The sequence below is a fragment of the Apium graveolens genome, chromosome 2 (assembly GCF_009905375.1).
Source record: "Apium graveolens cultivar Ventura chromosome 2, ASM990537v1, whole genome shotgun sequence".
In the NCBI taxonomy this organism is placed as follows: Eukaryota; Viridiplantae; Streptophyta; class Magnoliopsida; order Apiales; family Apiaceae; genus Apium; species Apium graveolens.
This window is the reverse complement of record NC_133648.1, coordinates 127,002,987-127,018,975: the sequence shown is the minus strand read 5'-3', so window position 1 is coordinate 127,018,975 and position 15,989 is coordinate 127,002,987.

Below are 15,989 nucleotides of genomic sequence, written 5' to 3'. Positions count from 1 at the left end.
GTAAAAGAAACTAAGTCTCAAAGCAATTATACAAGTAGGTGACGGTGATGTACCTCTAGTTAGTGCCATTATAAGAGCACGAGCATGGTCAGAAGTAGCATTACATAAAAGGACTATGTGTACAAATCTCCCATCTACAGGTACTGATATCCTCATAACTGGTGGGAACCTTCCACATCTGCAAAAAAACCGTGCATAGAACATTCAAATTTCAGACTGATCATTTATGAAAACATTATGAAAGACGCTTACTTACAGACTTGCAGTGTCGATTTTTGTGACTCGGTTGGAATAACATCCCAAATCATCAACCACTTATCAAATACGTATCCATGTGGGATGTGTTTGTTTGTAAAGAACGATAATAGTTGACAATTTGACAAACAAATAATTTATACCCCAGTAATTGAAGAATTAGTAAGCTCCAGATCTCTTGAAATAAGAACAAACAAACAACACAATCAAACTTGAGTCACTCACAAAATCAAGTAGAAAACAAATAAAACCCAATCGAAAAAGAAAACCACCAAGCTTTGTCAAGAAATTGAAGTTTCTCAAAAATGGGATTGAATTAGTTGAAGATACTCTTTAATTAGGGTTTTAATTCGGACTTCTTTCATAGACACAGTAAGATGGTGATGGAAAATTAAGTATTAGTTACAGGGAGATGGTGAGAGAGAGAGAGATGTGAGAGGGCAGAGAGCGCACCAAGAGAGAGTGAGAGATGTACAAGAGACAGAAGGGAGTGAGAGAAAAGAGGAAAGGGGGAGAATAAATTTTTGGTTAAGGGGGAAGGGTGAAATAATTGTGAAATAAGCGGGGAAGTGAGCCCGAGTCTTTTTTCAGTTTTTTTAAATTAATCATAGACATCGGCTATTATTTAGACCGATGTCTAAAAAAATTGACAACGGTTATGTTTCGGACCGGTGTCTAATTCATTTTTCTTATTTTTTAAAAATAACTATCAACGTCGGTTATTTTATTGACCGATATCTAATGAACGCAGTATAATCGCTTTAAAAATAACCGATGTCTTGAATACCTTTGACATCGGTCGTCTGAGCAACCGATGTCTAAGGACCGATGTCTATTGACAGAATTCTAGTAGTGATGGTCAAACATTAACTTAAGCGGCAACATACAAATACATATATCTTGCAATTCACGAAATCAGAAGCATGCTCAAGAAATTACAAAATTCTTAATATCAAACCAAACAAACGCACCTTAAACCGAATTTTTGTACGACTCAATCAGTTTTAGAGTGATTCCCATATATGCACATGAAACCCTAAATTCAATTAGGTAATTCTAAAACATTGTTTGTAAGATTTTACCACCTCTCTAAGTAATTTCAATTTAAAATATAAATATTCTATAAACATAATTAAATTAAATATAAATATATCAATTTTTTAAAATACTTGCACAAAGATATCAAATTTCTAAAATACTTAAACGCTTCTTTTCAACATATCTTTATTTAAAATAACTTGCACAAAAAGAAATGTAAAAAGCTAAATTTTTGGAGATTATTAAGATATTTGCACAAAGATATCGACTTTTTAAAATACTTGTACGCTTCTTTCTGATAATACTGAAACATATCCTTATTCATAATTTAAAATAATTTGTACAAAAAGAAAATGTTAAAAGAAAATTTAAAATAAATGATTTAAATTTAAATCAATCATGGTTAGAGTTGGTGTTAGTGTATACTGAAAATATTTATTTGAAGTATGTACATTTATTTCTGGCCAGTTTATTTGAGAATCATTTGAATGTTTACATGTTGTCTAATATTATATATTGTGAACAATCTAGTATCAAATGGGATACAAAATATTAGATTATTAAATACGGTTATATAATATAATAAGGTTCACAGCACAGGTGGTGTTGGACAATCCACTGGTATGGCTATAGTATTATTTAGATTAGTTTATATTGACTAATAAATAATGCTAGTATACTTTGTGTATATTGAACAGGATCAAATTTAGAATTGTTCCCTTAATACTGATTAAGAAGGAGAACTAAGATTCTATGTTATTATTAATGCTTAGGTTCTTAATTCGGAAATAGTAATTGACACGTGTATATTATTTACATGCTTTGATTTATATATGAAATAATTCTTTTGAATTATATCATTATATTTTGGGTGATGGAATTATATACATGGTGGATATTATTTATTGAAGGAATCCATGTCCTGATAATATTCGGGTTAATGATGTCCCCTTGAAAGCTCAAAAAAATTTAATTATGTGAAACCCTGCAGGTGGAATTTATTCTGGCATAATTAAATAAAGGTTGAGTGGATGATCAAGGATAAAATATATTAATTAAATAAATTATCATTAATTTATTTAATTAATGGACATATGATATTTTAAATATGGGGAATTTAATAAGCAAATAATATTGGAACCGAATTAATTAAATTACGGTATTAGGAAAGGTAGTGCAAATATTAATTCTTTAGTGGATTGAATTAATATTTAATTACATTGGGCTAGGTTCAAGATGTAATTAGAAGGCCCAACCTAATTATCCATGGTCCCTATTGTAGCCTATATATATTCTTATTCTCTTCTTGCTTGGGATTGTGTGAAAACATATTGTAGCCACCAAGGAGCAAGAAGAGAGGATAACTTGAGAAGACGGAGGACACACTTCGCTCAAGGGAATTTGGGAATACAATAGAAGAGCATGGAATCAACCATTAACAAGGTAATCCTCATTTCGTAATCTTTATCGTAAAACGTAGTAACACCCTAAGTTCGTGGTTCCCAACAGTTGGTACCTTTGATTTTGAAGTAGATGCTTCTCCTTGCTCAAAATTCATGAGTGCATAGTTTCCAACTTCTTCATCCTCATCATAAACATCAGTATCATCCCAACTTTTTCCCTCTGCAATATAAGCTTTTCCATATTGCTTCTTCAAGAGAGCTTCATACTTTGCTTCCAGCTCAAGATAGGCCTTGTCTTTCTTCACCTTTTTAGTCTTTCTGCATTCAGTAGTAAAGTGGCCCAACTCATCACAGTTGAAGCACCTTATCTTTGATCTGTCCACAGATCCTGTTTTGTAGCCACTTTTGCTAACTAAATTATACTGAGTTTTTGGTTTCCAATTGTTGTTGTTGGAAGATTGTCCCTTGCCTTTGAAAAACCTTGGCTTTATGACTCTTATATTAGAGAATTTTCTAGCCAAGTAAGCCATGGATTGGTCCAATTCAATTAGTTCATCCAAGGTATAATATTCATCTTCCTCCAGCTCCAACACAACTTGCTTTTGGGGTCCTTTGTTCTTTTGTTCCATAGCTTGAACAACTGAAACTTGATCATCTTTCTCATCTTCATTTTCTTCTCTATCATTCATAATTAAAGCACTTGAACCATCAACAACATGACCATGGTGTGCTTTCAATGACTTTCTTTGCATTATTTCAAGTTCATAAGTTGTCAAGATTCCATATAGAACTTCCAAAGTTATTCTGCTTAAATCTCTTCCTTCTCTAATAGCTGATATTTTCTGTTCAAGATGGTCAGGAAGAGCTAGCAGAAACTTTAGGTTAACCTCCTCAACCTCATAATATTTATAATATAGCTGCAAGTCATTTATCAATTTATTGAACCCCTGAAATGCAAGATATAAACTGTTAGTAAACTAGTTAATACAACTAAATGCAAGAGTAAAAAATGAAAATAAAGATGTATTACCAGTTAATCGAAGAACCCCCAAATCGAAGAACCCTAATTACCTACAAAACAAAAATCGATGTGTTAATAACCCCAATTGAAGAAAGTATGTGTGTGTTTTATTAGATATATTTGAGATGTCATGTCTAATATGTTGTATTTAGTTTCAGAACTTAATATCAGGACTTACTGGAAATCAGAACTTACTGAAGTCAGAACTTAAGGCTGTCAAGATTTATATCAGGACTTAAGTGCGGGTACTTCAGATAAGGAATGCGGATGATTTACAGGAAAGGATCTGGACTAAAATAATAGAAGATATGCATGAAGAGTTGGACAGCTAGAAGACTTGTAGAAGATAATATCTGATTGATATATTTTAGGAGACAGAATTATATTCTATATCAATTAGAAGATATCTTGTAACTGTGTACTATATAAACACAGCTTAGGGTTTACACTATAAGTGTTATCATTCACGAGAAAGATTATACATTGTAACCTAGCAGCTTTTAGTGATATTGTTCATCATTGAGAGAGAACAACTGTTCTATTGTAACAGAGTTTATTATATTGAATATACTTGATTACCGTTACATACTTGTGTTGATAAATCGATTTGATTGTATAAATACTATATTCAACCCCCTTCTATAATGTTATGTGACCTAACAAGTGGTATCAGAGCCTCTCTGTTGATTTACAAATAGTGAGATCCAGTTTACAATCATGTCTGAAGAAACACAAACTCCACCTAAGCCCACCAAAACTCAAGATACTCAAAATAATTAAACTCACAGTCGATATGAGAGTATTAGGGTTCCCATACCGAGAGCATCTGAGTATCCTATATGGAAGGTAAAGATGGCCATGTTTCTGGAAGTCACAGATCCAGAATACCTTGATAGAATTAATGATGGACCATATAAGCCTACCAAGCTTTTTGTTGTAGTTGCTGATCAACCAGCAAAGATGATACCAAAGGAGAAAGGTGAATACACAACTGAAGACATCTCATCTATTGCCAAGGATGCAAGGGTAAGGCATCTGCTGCATAGTGCAATTGACAATGTCATGTCAAATAGGGTAATTGGATGCAAGACTGCAAAGGAGATATGGGATGCTTTGGAGACAAGATGCGTGGGAACTGATGCAATCAAAAAGAACAGGAAGACTATACTCACACAAGAGTATGAGCACTTTGACTCAAAAGCTGATGAGTCATTAACTGATTTATATGACAGGTTTGCCAAACCCTTGAATGATCTGTCACTGGTGGACAAGGAATATGATCTTGAAGATTCAAATCTAAAATTCCTTTTAGCTCTTCCTGAAAATTGGGATTTGAAGTTTACTACCATAAGAGACAACTATGACCTTGCTGAAACTACTCTTGATGAAATTTATAGTATGCTCAAGACTCATGAACTTGAGATGGATCAAAGGACCAAAAGGCATGGAAGAAAGTCAGAGACATTTGCTCTTAAAGCTGAGGAGGAATCTCCTAAAGTGGTTGTCTCAAAGAGGGGCAAAGGAAAGGTTCTCATCATACAGTCTGATTCAGAGTCATCATATTCTGATGATGATGATTTAGAATCTGAAAATTTATCTAAAGTGGATGTTGATGCAGAGATGATGCAACTGTGTGCTCTTATGGTGAAGGGTATCACAAAGATAGTCTACAAGAAATTCAGAAATGGCAAGAAGTTTTCTAGAAAAGGGGGAAGTTTTGAAAAGAAAAGGTTTAGAAAGTCTGAAGGCAAAGGAGGAAAGTCTGACAGAGGAGACAACTCAAATGTCAAATGCTACAATTGTGGTGAAAGAGGCCATATCTCTCCTGACTGCAAGAAAGGAAAAGGTGATAAAGGTCAGGCACTTATCACAAAGAAGAAAAAATGGGCAGACACTTCAGATTCTGAAGATGAGGTGAACTATGCCTTAATGGCAAATGCTGATAGCAGTTCTGATGCTGCTGAATTAAAGGTACCTCAATCAACTCTTGCTTTTCATACTGATGATATTTCTGAGCTAAGATTATATCTTAAAACCATGTTCATTAGTTTTAGAGATCAGACTTTAACGAATGAAAGATTAACATCTGAAAGTCTTGCTCTTAGAAACAGAAATGACTATTTAGAAAAAGAGTTAGTTATGTTCCATCAAACTCAGAAAGAAAGAGATGAGGCTTTGTATGTTAGAGATGAAATGCTAAAACTGAATAAATCTCTTAAATCTGAACTGGAAAAGGAAAAGGAGATAATCAAAATTTGGACTAACTCTGGAAGAACAACTCAAAAAATCTTAGAAAATGGAAATTGGAAAGAAGGACTAGGTTACCAAGATGATAAAGAAGAAAAGGAAACTGTGTCATCTAAACCAAACTTTATCAAGAAAGCTGAAAAGCCTAAAGTTAATCATATAAAATTTGTAGCAAAAACGGTTGTGTCTAATTCTGAAAAGATGAAAGACTCTAAGACAGAAGTCAAAGAAAAGTCAACTTCTGACAAATTAAAACAGGACAAACCAGCTTCAGTAAATATAGGTTTAATGACAAAGAAGCAGCTTAAGCATAAACTGAAAGAGTTTAAAAATGTGAACAAGGTAAAGGAAGCTAGGAAAAATAAGAATGGAAAGGAAGGTGTTAATAAAAGCAATAATTATATGCATGTTCCTAATGCTCCTAGAAAGAAATGTTATAATTGTGGAAACTCTAACCATTTTGCTTCTTTTTGCAGGAAAAATAAAGATATAAACTCTTTACCTCCTAGATCAGGAGTTAAGAGTCAGTCTGTTAGGTTTAAAACACAAAATCCTTGTTTTCATTGTGGTAGTTTATGGCATTCTATTTATACTTGTAAGGAATATCATAGTTTGTACTATGATTATTATCAAATATAACCTTCTTTGAAAAAAGTTAGTGTAATTCCTTCTAGTGTAAATTCTGATGCAAAGTCTGAAATAAAGTCTGATAAAAAGCATGTTAGCATAAACTCTGAAACTAAATCCGCTGCAAATGCTAACAAACTTAAAAAGGCCTAAGGATTCAAGCAAGTCTGGGTCCTTAAAACTAACCAATAGCGGTCTTTCTGATTGCAGAGCAACAGGAAAAATATCCTAGTTCCGGACAGTGGATGTTCAGGACATATGACTGGAAATTAAGCCCTGCTATCAGACTTTATGGAGAAAGCTGGCCCATGAGTTTCTTATGGAGATGGCAATATGGGAAAGACTCTGGGATATGGCAATATCAACCTTGGGAATGTCATCATTAAAACAGTAGCTCTTGTCTCAGGACTTAAACACAATCTGCTAAGTGTGAGTCAAATCTGTGATAGAGGTTATCATGTAGATTTCTTTGAAGAACACTGTGAAGTTGTAAGTAATTCTACAGGCAAAGTGGTTCTGAAAGGTTACAGATATGGTAACATATATGAAGCCATACTTTCAACAAACTCTGATGGTTCTGCAATCTGTCTGTTAAGCAGAGCATCAATTGAAGAAAGTTGGAATTGGCACAAGAGACTCTCTCATTTAAATTTCAACAACATAAATGAGCTAGTAAAGAAAGATCTTTTGAGAGGGCTGCCAAAATCAGTATTTGCTCCATATGGTCTTTGTGATTCATGTCAAAAGGCAAAACAAAGAAAATCTTCATTCAAGAGCAAAACTGAATCCTCAATTCTTGAGCCTTATCACTTACTGCATGTTGATCAATTTGGTCCAGTCAATGTCGTGTCCATTGCAAAGAAGAAATATGCTATGGTTATAGTGGATGAGTTCATAAGATACACTTGGGTGTATTTCTTGCACAAGAAGAATAAAACTGCATCTACTCTAACTGATCATGTCAGACAGCTGGATAAGTTGGTCAAAGATTCTGTTAAAATAATCAGAAGTGATAATGGCACTGAGTTCAAGAATTCAATCATGGAATAGTTCTGCAAAGAGCATGGAATAAAGCAGGAAATTTCTACACCTGGAACTCCACAGCAGAATGGAGTTGTAGAAAGAAAGAACATGACTCTTATTGAAGCTGCACGTACTATGCTTGATGAAGCAAAGCTACCAACCTATTTTTGGGCTGAAGTTGTGCAGACTACTTGTTTTACACAGAATGCTACACTCATAAACAAGCATGGAAAAACACCATATGAGATGGTGAAGAAAAAGAAGTCAAATCTAAAATACTTTCATATATTTGGATGCAAGTGTTTTGCTCTTAAGACTCATCCTGAACAGCTGTCAAAATTTGATCTAAAAGCTGATGAAGGAATTTTTGTTGGATATCCAATTTCCACAAAAGCCTTCAGAGTCTACAATTTAAGAACAAGGGTTGTCATGTAATCTATCAATGTATCTTTTGATGATAAAAAGATTACTGGACTTGAAGATTTCAATGATCATGATTAGCTGAGATTTGAAAATGAAGATATAAATTCTGATGCTGTAAATTATGATGACTTAAATCCTGATCCTGTAAGTTCTGACTGGTTAAGTTTTGATGTCATTGAAACTGTGGTAACTACTCCAAAGGAAAATGCACCTGTTCAGGGGGAGCAAGCTGATGAACATACAATATCTCAAGACTCTCAAGAAGCATCGGAACCTGTCACTGGCTCTTCAAGTTCTGATTCATCAAGTGCTGATGAGCTAAATTCTGATAATTCTGGAAACTCTGATTCTTCACATATAACTTGAATTGTATCTCAGACATCCTTAGCAGTTTTGAAATTGATGATGTTGTCAAACATGTCATCATTAAACAAAATATTCATGGCCTTCATATCCTTATGAACTTGCTCAATATCTAGATCAAACCATTTGGCTCTAGGCTTTGGGATAAATGGCTCATTTCCTGTAGCAGCTCTCATAGGGACATGAGGACCTTTCTCAATACAATTCACATATTCTCCATCTTGAGAGAGGAGATGCATGTGCATTTTCACCTTCCACTGGTGATAGTTGTCTTTGTCCAGAAATGAAATTTTTACTCCAACATCTTTTCTGCTCATCTTGTTAGTTGTTGTGATCTTTAAACTCTTTGTTCTTCAAGAGCTTGTTCTGATACCAATTGTTATTCCCAAACAATCTAACAAGGAATTACATAGGGGGGGGGGGTTGAATGTAATTCTGTTTTTTTTAAATTTTAAGAACTCGTCTATCTTAAATATATAACTGTGTTTGATTTAGCTAGGGTGGGGAATGAAAATATTGAAGAAATCAAACACAAAGTAATCAAATACAAGTATTTAAAAACTTTATGGTGGATTGAACTTTTCCACCAGATATATATATATATATAATCGAGAACTCTGTGATGCAAGATTTGCACACAGCTTCTTACAAGTAGAAGTTACAAAGAACAGAGAAATTCTTTACAGATACAGCTTTATCTATTTCTCTGGTAAATTACTTACTCTCACTCATACAATTATACTTGCTACCCTTGGTTTATATATCACCAAGTTACATGATAAAAAGATAAATAAATAAGACAAAGTGTTTCTTAGTCTAATTACATGCTTCTTCATTTCTTTATCCAGCATCTTTGAATATCTTCAGGTTAGCATGGAAATAAATATACTTCTTTGTTCTCTAAAACCTGTAAATAGGCTGCCACATTCCATTTGCATCTAATCAACCCATGTGACTGTCAAGTCACTATCAACTGCTATTTGAACTTAAACATCCGTTGAAACTTCATTGGATCATCCGTTGAAACTATGTTAAAATCATCCGTCGAAGCTTCACTAGATCATCCGTTGAACGTGACTTGGGTCATCCGTTGAAGCCTTGTTGAATCATCCGTTAAAAGTCTTCCATAGCAGTTAACTCTATTTCACTTATGCAAGATTACAAGGCATCTAATATTTACAATTAGCCAACCTATTTTACATATCAACCTGGTAGTCAACATGACTTTGAATATCCTACAAATTTTAGACTCTTTAAGGCATTGTAATATGCATTAATATGTTACAAGACTTATTAATACATAAGCTACTCTCTCAACGGATGTTAAAGTGATCATCCGTTGAAAGATACAAATTCACTAAATTAAATCTACTAAGGTGTTTTATTTAACTTATCATCAAGTACACATCATATTCTTAACAGTAAGTAGACATTTATAGCTCAATCTACTATGGAAGTATAGTTTATAGCTTGTTATGAGGCAACCATTCATGCTATATGATTGCAAAATTTTGTTACATGGTTGCATATAGTAGATGGAATTGAAAGAACATTGAAAGTGTACTATGATAATCGTCTGACAACTGAGTTTTCACATAATAATGGAAGCTCCACAGCTTTTAGACATAAAGATATTAAATATCTAGTTGTCATAGAGAGTGTGCAAAATAAGATAGTATTTATTGAGTAATAAGAACAAATTTTATGCTAGCAGACCCACTTACTAAAACTTTGACACCTAAAGTTTTTCGTGGACATACTGCTCAAATGAGTGTTGTCTCTTTGGAGGGTATTCAGTTTTAGTGGGAGTTTTATTTTATGGTTCTTATATTAAAAACTCAATTTTATATCGACACTATTGTGATACATTATATATTAAGTTTTCTGCAGAATAAAGTCAGTTTTTTCTCTCTTTATTTCTTTCAATTGTGGTTTTGACATAAAGTTGAAAGTATGAAGATTGATCTAAATAAAGTATTAAGGATCAATTAAAAATAGGCATGATTGAAATTACATTGCATGTAATTTCCAGTTAGAAATCCATACTTGATCTATGCCATTAAATATATTTATGTGGTGATTATTGATGATCGAGTTATAACAATGTGATGAAGGTCGCATTAGTTTCATATTTATATATAAGATGTACCATATTGACTAAAGAAGATGTTTCTAAAGAATAAATAATTTTGTGCGCAACTATGGTAATTGAATGTAATTGTTATTTGGAATAATTTGTAGCCCAAGTGGGATATTGTTAAAATATTTTATAATATTCACAATATATGGGCTTACAAATTAAAGATACTTATATTTAATGTTTATTTTATATTTGGATAATATAGTGGTTTAAAAAAAGGATTCAATAATATCTTATTCGATATGGACTTTCTAATGTGTAATATCCAATAGTAGTTTGATTATCGTTAATGTGATATGATTTGACTAATATAAAAAAAACAAAATAGGGTTTTGGTCCGCGAGACTATTTATAACATTTACTTCTCTATTCTAATCGGTTCGAATAAGATACAACTAGAGGCGAATCAAATTCCATAATCGGTATTCACAATTCGTATTCATATCGATTGTAATGAAATCATGTACGCTTCTCTATTACAATTTTTATATAATTTTGATAATATCATATAAAAATATACTGACTATGTATTTAGATCTAACAATTATTAGCATCTTTTCTTTGCGAATGTTAAGCTATGAAACAACTTGAACCTTTCAAAAATGTACACCCGTGATAAATGTTGGAAAATGTGGGTATTGAGCCCCACATTGTCAAGTCATTTTGAGCCGTTCTTGAGTGGATGTCGCTTGGAATATGTTCACCTCCGTGAGAGCTTTCCGAGGCACTTTGAAACACCCAAAATGGTTAAGGGATGAATGAGATACGATCATTCAAAGTTGTTCCCTTGAAGGTGGAATTGTAGATGTGAAAACTTGTATCCCACATTGAAATGGAAAAGGGGTTTCCATTGCTTTATATAGCACAACACTTTAGAAGTGTTTAAAAGTGTTAGTAAGGTGTTGCTCCATCTCCTACGTGCGCGCGCATGGGGGGTGCAAATTGTGGGATTTCGAGGGATAATCCGAGGCTTACGAAGCCTTCGGGCTTGCCCGTGTGTGCGACGTGCGGACACGAATGTAGTAGAAAATTGGCCCGAATAATCACGGACTAGTTTTGCTAATTTAATTTTCCACTGGGCTTGGGCTCTTAAATAAATATTCATTATTCGGTATTTCTTTTATAAATACGAATATGAATTGATTTGACAGTTATAATTCGATTCAATTACGGATAATAATTGACTCTAGAATTAAATTTAATTAACGCGTTTAATTAAATAAGAGAAGTAGTGCACACATTTCTCTAAGCCTATATATTGTCTCTATAGGGTTTAAGGTTTACTTACTCAGAATGCACATCCATCCTCCTAAACACAAACCCTACCTCTCTCTCTCTCGGTGATAGTTTCGTACCCGTTCAAACTCGCTGAAGGTGCTCGTTATCCGTAACGCCGCCGCTGCCTCGTTTTATCTTGGGAGGCTATCGACTCGCACATACGGTGAGAGGCAAAATAGCTTTAAGGATTCAACTGGACTCGAGGATCTCCCTCTGTTTATATCATTTTCTTTCTCTGTTTGATTTCGTTTACTCACGCACACACTTATTTGATTTATATGTATTAATCGCATATTGTATTCACAATCTTAAAGCTATTTGTTTTATACATCTGTGACTGCTACATCTGTAACTACTTGTTTTGTTGAGTAACAGATCGATGGAGAACCAAACTGTGAACGATCCGATGAACATGACGGCTGATCCCAACGCACTGATCACTGGATCTGATGGGGTTCACCAGCAACCGATTAACCCTAACGCATAGATCATACGATCTGATGGGGGTCAAACACCTGTTGGACATGTGCCTTCGGGACATGTGCCTGTGGGACACACTGTCATTGGACAGTTTAGTGTTCCTCTTGGACAGATATCGGCAGGATTCACTCCTCGATCATACCTGCGGTGCCTACTGGTGTGCATACACCTATAGTACAGACGCACGTACCATCTGTTCCACCTGTGGTGCCTGCTGCACCTGTTATGCCAACTGTGCCTGCTGCACATGCGGAAAAACCTGAGAAATTCAACGAAACGAACTTCAAACGTTGGCAACAAAAGATGCACTTTTATCTGACCACGTTACATATGGATCGCTTCCTTAAGGAAGAACCACCGTTGCTCACTGTTGAGAGTAACATGCAGACTGTGTATGCTGCTAATGCTTGAAAGCACTCCGACCATATCTGTCGGAACTATGTGCTAAATTGTTTGTCTGCCTCGTTGTATAACGTATACAGCGCGAAGCCTATAGCTAAGGTCTTATGGGAGTCACTTGACCATAAGTATAAAACCGAGGACGCTGGGGCAAAGAAGTGGATTGTTGGCCGCTTTCTTGATTATAAGATGGCAGACTCTAAGACTGTGGTCAGTCAGGTGCAGGAACTGCAGGTGATCATTCATGACATTCATGCTAAGGGAATGGTCATAAGTGAGTCTTTCCAAGCCGCTGTTGTTATTGAAAAGCTTCCACCTGGATGGAAAGATTTCAAGAACTACCTTAAGCACAAGCGAAAGGAGATGTCTATGAAGGATCTTATTATTAGACTTCGTATTGAAGAAGACAACAGAGGGTCCAAGAAGAAAGTTAATGTGTCCACTGAGAAGGCAAACATGGTGGAGCATGCTCAAAGCTCCAAGTCCAAGAAGACTAATTCTGGTAAAGGGGCAAAACTGGCACCCAAGGGAGGGATTTTGAAGTCAAAATTTCAAGGGAAGTGCTACAACTGTGATAAAGTTGGTCATAGGTCTTCTGACTGCAAGAAGCCCAAGAAGCCCCACAAGAAGAAAGAAGCAAACATGGTAGAGAATATCTCCAAGGAGATGGGTGATATAGACCTCTGTGCTACGGTCTCTGAAGTGAACTTGGTCGGTTCTAATCCACGTGAATGGTGGATTGATACTGGTGCTACTAGGCATGTTTGCTCAGACAAGGTGATTTTCTCTAGCCTCAAAGCTTCCGATGCTGGTGAGAAGCTCTACATGGGGAATTCAGCAACTTCTACCATTGAGGGTGAAGGCACGGTGATCCTGAAGATGACCTTTGGGAAGAATCTGACTTTGAAGAATGTACTTTATGTGCCTGATATTCGCAAGAACCTTGTGTCTGGTTCTCTGTTGAATAAGCATGGCTTTCGCATTGTAATAGAGTCAGATAAAGTTATTTTTTCTAAGAGGGGTATGTTTGTAGCCAAGGGTTATTTAACCGATGGGCTTTTTAAGCTCAATGTAATGTTCGTTAAGGACGATAATGAAATGAAGAATTCTTATGTTTACTTGCTTGAGTCTCCTAATTTATGGCATTCTAGATTAGGACATGTAAATTATGACACTTTACGACGTTTAAGTGCAAAAGAACACATACCTAAACTTAGTATTGATTCAAAATATAAGTGTGAGACTTGTGTTGAGGCAAAATTAACGAGATCATCATTTAAACGTGTGGAAAAGAACACCAAAGTGTTAGACCTAATACATAGCGACATATGTGATTTAAAATTCGCTCCAACAAGAGGAGGAAACAAGTATTTTATTACATTCATTGATGATTGTACAAAATACTGCTATGTATATTTGTTGAAAAGCAAAGACGAAGCTATAGATAAATTTAAAATCTATAAAGAAGAAGTTGAGACACAACAGACTGGGAAAATTAAAACGATACGAAGTGATCGTGGAGGTGAATATGTTGAACCATTTGGGGAATTCTGTTCACAACATGGTATAATCCATGAGGTCACTGCACCATACTCCCCTCAGTCAAATGGTGAAAGGAAGAATCACACTCTGAAAGAGATGATGAATGTGATTTTTTTAAGCTCTGGGCTTCCACAATCGATGTGGGGAGAAGCCATCTTAAGCGCAAATAATATTTTAAATATTACGATGTGCAATAATAAGGATGTAAGTCCTTATGAAATGTGGAAGAAAAAGAAACCAAGTTACCAACACCTGAAAGTGGGGGGGGTGCCTTGCAAGGGTACTGATCCCTACACCGAAGAAGGTGAAGATAGGTCCTAAGACTGTGGATTGTATCTTCATCGGATATCCTCCACACAGTACTTCATATCGGTTTCTTGTTCATGAATCCAAGATTCCTGATATTTCAAAGAATACCATTATGGAATCAAGGAATGCCTCATTCTTTGAGACGACGTTTCCCTGTAATCCAGGAAACCAACAACCTACGATGTCTAAACGATCTCATGAGTCTGTAGATGACGATAATGAGAGTGACGAAAGTGAAGACGAAAATGTGGGGTAGTGAGAAAGAGCAAAAGACAGCGAACAGAGAAATCCTATGGGTCTGATTTTATGACCTATTTGCTCGAAGAAGGTGACCCAAAAACCTATATGGAGGCGGTTACCTCACCTGATGGGCCTATGTGGAAAGAGGCCATCAAGAATGAAGTTGATTCAATTATGCAGAATCATACTTGGGAATTAGTGGACTTGCCAACTGGTTGCAAACCATTAGGTAGCAAGTGGGTTTTCAAGAAGAAGTTGAAAACTAATGGCACTATTGATAATTATAAGGCCAGACTTGGGATTAAAGGATACAAGCAATAAAAAGGCCTTGATTACTTTGATACAAATTCTCCTGTAATGAGAATAACCTCCATAAGGATGATATTTGCTATTGCTGCAATGCGTAATCTAACTGTACATCAAATGGATGTAAAAACAGCTTTCCTAAATGGAGACATAGATGAGGAAATCTATATGGAACAACCCGAAGAGTTTGTTATCCCAGGACAAGAAAGAAAAGTCTGTAGATTGGTGAAATCATTGTATGGTTTGAAGCAAGCGCCTATGAAATGGCATGAAAAATTTGATGAGGTCGTGCTGGCCAATGGCTTCAAAATTAATGAATGTGATAGTTGTGCCTATTACAAGGATAACGAGAGTGGCTATGTCATGATGACACTATATGTAGATGATCTACTTATTGCCGGAAGCAATGATAAAGTGATCAAATCTACCAAGGACATGTTGAAATCAAGATTCGACATGAAAGACATGGGACTAGCAAATGTAATTCTAGGAATTCAAATTTCTAGAACATCAGAGGGTCTCGCATTAAGTCAACCACATTATGTTGACAAGATCCTTGAGAAGTTTCTTAAGGATGACTTTGAGAAAGCTAGGACACCTGTAGATATGACTTTGCACCTATCCAAGAACAAAGGTGTAGCTGTTTCCCAATTGGAATACTCGAGGATAATTGGTAGTCTGATGTACCTCATGAGCTGTACAAGACCAGACATTGCATACTCAATTAGCAAGTTGAGTAGGTTTACGAGTAATTCAGGAGCTGATCACTGGAAAACGATCATAAGGGTACTAAGGTACTTGAGCGGAACTCGAGACTATGGACTGCACTATGGAAGATACCCAACAGTATTAGAAGGATATACTGACGCAAACCGGATATCTAGCAAGAAAGCAC